Here is a 3,938-nt window from a genome sequence, read left to right as displayed (position 1 = left end):
ATGCTAGAATTGCATGAACCAAGTCCCTAAGATAAATCTATTTATACGTATGTACATGTGTGTGTGTGTGTATGTGTATGCATGCATGCGCATGTATGTGTACACATATCTTATTGGTTCTGTCTCTCTAGATAACTCTAATTAATAGAGACATATTTTCTGAACAAAGAAAAGTGACCATCTTTTCTATTTTTCTTCTAAAATATTTGAATTTATATATCTACAAAATGTTCTTTGAGAGACACCAACACAGTTGATTAAGAAAACTGATGTTTCTTATTGATTTATCTTTGGCCATCTTCGGGCTCCTTGTGTTTTTTTATAAATCCTTTATGATATATCCCACTTTTGCATTCTCTGCTTGAGGGCAGAGCAGCCAAAACACTCTTAGGTAGGAGAACCATAATCCAACAATAAATCTAGGGCTGTTCATTCTTCAGTCTTTGGAAAAGATTGTTCATACTTCCTGCAAATGCTTATTTCAACTCTGATAAGGAATTAAATTCATGTTAAGTACACATTAGCTATATTCCCAGAAACAAAGGAAATTGGCACTAACTACTATTAAATAGAATTTAGAAACAAGCCAATGGAAGAAATGAAAATTTAAAATATGACTGAGACTGTCTCTGACCTGCCCCTCTCCGCCCAGGCTTGGCTGGAGTTCTGACACTGTGTGATGTTCCATGCTTGGAAAATGGTTGGATATTTGAACAAGAAGGGTCACAAAAAGAATAAAACATCAGCTTTATGAAGGTCATTTGTATTGTGGGAGAGCTTACCTCCTAAATAATGCATATAGAAGGACCTAAATCTTGTAAAGAAGTAATAATGCTGCTTATGTGGTAGTCCTTAGGACGTGTCAGAAAGCTTTCATGTCTGTTAAAAGAATTAAAATGAAAGAAAAGTGAGAAGCCATGAAGAATTACACATAACAGAAGTTGATTTACAGGTATCTAATCTAGGATAAATTTTAGGAAGCATCTCATACTTTGCCATATTTGTTAGAAGACAGCTGGTTTGAAAATATTAAAAAGGAAGGAGAGGGAAAGGAAGGGCCAATTAGGAGTTAAAAATCATCCAAATCATTCTTATGTACTTTCTTTTTCTTTCCTTCTTTTGGAAGCTTGGGAGGTAATATGTATCTCCTAGATTAAAATGACTCATCATAAACCTCATAATATGAGAAATTTGAATCTTATTTATCATCCCCATTAAAAGCTATAGTGTTTGCAGCTATAGCTGGACTGATATTAGAGGAGTTAAAAGTGAAAGTAGACAGCAATATAGGCATGGATTTAAAACTAAGACTTTCATTTCAGAAGGCACAAATGAGAACAAATGAGGGAACAGAAATGAAATGTGCGCAGAGAGGAAATATGGTTAGTTAAAAACAGCCAGTAACACTGAATTATGGAGTAAAGATCTATCTGATTTCATGCAGCTTTACCATGTGAGAACTTGGTGGAATGACAGTCTACTTTCTGCTTTTCTATCGACTTTGGTAACTATTTTAATTCACATACTGGTAAGGTGGTCCCCACCCCTGAGCATTTAGCACAGTGCCTGGAACACAGCAGGCTCTACATATTTGGCTGAGGAATCAGACAATTTCTTCAAGAGATATCCTAAAATTAACATATCAATACTGTGCCTTAATATCCATAGAATTGTCAGAATTAAGTCCTGGGGAACTTGTTCTCAGTCTTAGGATCTTTTTTCTGATTGTGTGTCCTTGGGCAAGCCAGTTATCTTCCCAGGCCTCAGTTTCCTCACCTGTAGGGTAGACTAGATGGTTTTTAAAATCTCTCTGGCATTAACAAGCTATGATTCTATGAAACTAGCTTCATGTAAACCTTATTTTACAATTCAACCCAGTTCAACCATAAATATTCAAGCAAATATTTATTAAGTATAGCGGTCCTTTGGTATCCATGGGGGGATTAGTTCTAGGATCCTCAAGTCCCTTATTCAAAATGGCAAAGTATTTGCATATAACCTAAGCACATCCTCCTATATACTTTAAATCATCTCTAGATTACTTATAATACTTAATACAATGTAAATGCTATGTAAATAGTTGTTGTAATGTTTAGGAAATATGACAAGAAAAAAAAGTCTGTACATGTTTAGTACAGACACAACCATCCTAGGCCTAACTAATTAGTACACGTCAGCAACAAGGCAACTTTTTTTTGAAATATTTTGATCTACGGGTGGTCAAATCCATGCATGTGGATGGAGAGGGCAGACTATATTAGTGAGAGCAAGACACTACATTAGCTAATTGAGGTATGCAAGTACGAAGGCCTGCCCTTGATATCAAGGGGCAAACCGTCATAAAGGGTGAAGTAAGTACCAGAAATTCCAGAACTCCTGTACCCTTCCTATTGGGATGGTGATGTTCTTAGAAGTAGAGAGTAGCTGTGTGCTGAAAGAAAAAAAATAGAATGGAGGCTCAAAGGGAAGTGACTTTACATACCACCAGAGATGAAGGAGAGCTTCACTGAGGAGGGAAACTCAGCTTGTGTTCAGTTACAAGATATGTACAGAGGAACAGGGAAAGTGAGATGGTAAGTGCAGGCAATTTGCAGAGGGCCTTAAATGCATAACACAAAGACCATACTTAATTGACTCTAAACATTTCTGAAGGACATGAGAGGATGTCATGTGACAGATAGAAAACAGAGGAGAAGTAGAGAGAGACATCCATTTAGTAAGTAAGACTGGGGATAAATGGTGATAGGATATTTCCTTACTCTTGCCTGGTTCAGCCACTAGAGCTTGCTGTAAAAAAGGCAGATGTAAACGAAGGTGGTTGGGGGAAGTCTTTGGTACTAAGATTTTGTTCTTCTGAAGATGCACACTGGTTTTGTTAGGATCGCCCTTGGAAGTAGCTTTCCAAACCTGCTATTGACACAGCCCATGGTGGGGAAATTTAGCTTTCCTCCTGGCTCTTCTCTCATTGCCTTTTTTTTAGGGGGTGGAGGGTGAGGACGGAGGGGGCTGTTCAGCAGTGGCTTGGTAAGTGTCTGAATGAAATGGCTCTGTAGGGAGTAGTTGTAGACAATTTCTTTTTTCCTCTAAGGATATTCCACACCATAAGGCAGTGTGGAAATGGGAGAGCCAGAAGAATTTCTAGCTTTAGTTGTTGACTTAACTGTTTTTTAATTTTTGGCTAGCCTAGATGGCAAAACAAATGAGATTGAAATATATATTCTTACCTATTCATCATAATCATAATAATTAAATGACCATTGCTATTATACCAGGAAGATTATGTTATAAGGCATTCTTCTCTTGTTTTCTTTGCTTCTTTTAACCTGCCTGCTCATTTTGTTTCTTTGTTTGTTTGTTCGTTTAAGCAACTCCCAGCATTTTCTATGCCTTCTTAAAGTGGCAGCCCTAGAACTTTCACACAAGAAGAATGTAGGGCAACAATACTGGATAAAGAGGTTGGGAGACTTACATTGTGTCTCACTGGATGTTTATTTGGGAGTGGTTCTGCAAGGAAACTGAGGAAGATTATGGAAGGCTGCAGTCCTCCTGATCACTCTGGAGTGAAAACCCCTCCCTCTCAAGTTCATCTGCTAACTGACCCCTCCTTCTTTCTATTTTTGTTAGAGGCTATTGAGCCACTGAATGGCCTTTTCTCATTTTGTTTCGTTGCTTCCTTCTTCAGGATTTTTGCTCTCTTGTTTATTTTTGACAGAATCTTTGTGTATGTGTTTGAGTCTTTACTAGGTTTCTTTTGGAATTTTTTCATAACTTTTTTTCCTATTGTATTTAAATTTATATGATCTTGCCCTTTTGCAGGTTAAACAACGGATCATTTGTACTTGAATTTTAGATGTTTGGATATCTTGACATACATATAAGAACAGATGTTTTTATACAAGTATGACTGTCAAAATTAATTCAACTTTGTTTGCAACCTC

This window comes from Pteropus alecto, unplaced genomic scaffold (genome assembly GCF_000325575.1).
Source record: "Pteropus alecto unplaced genomic scaffold, ASM32557v1 scaffold121, whole genome shotgun sequence".
NCBI lineage: Eukaryota > Metazoa > Chordata > Mammalia > Chiroptera > Pteropodidae > Pteropus > Pteropus alecto.
This window is presented reverse-complemented; position numbering follows the sequence as displayed.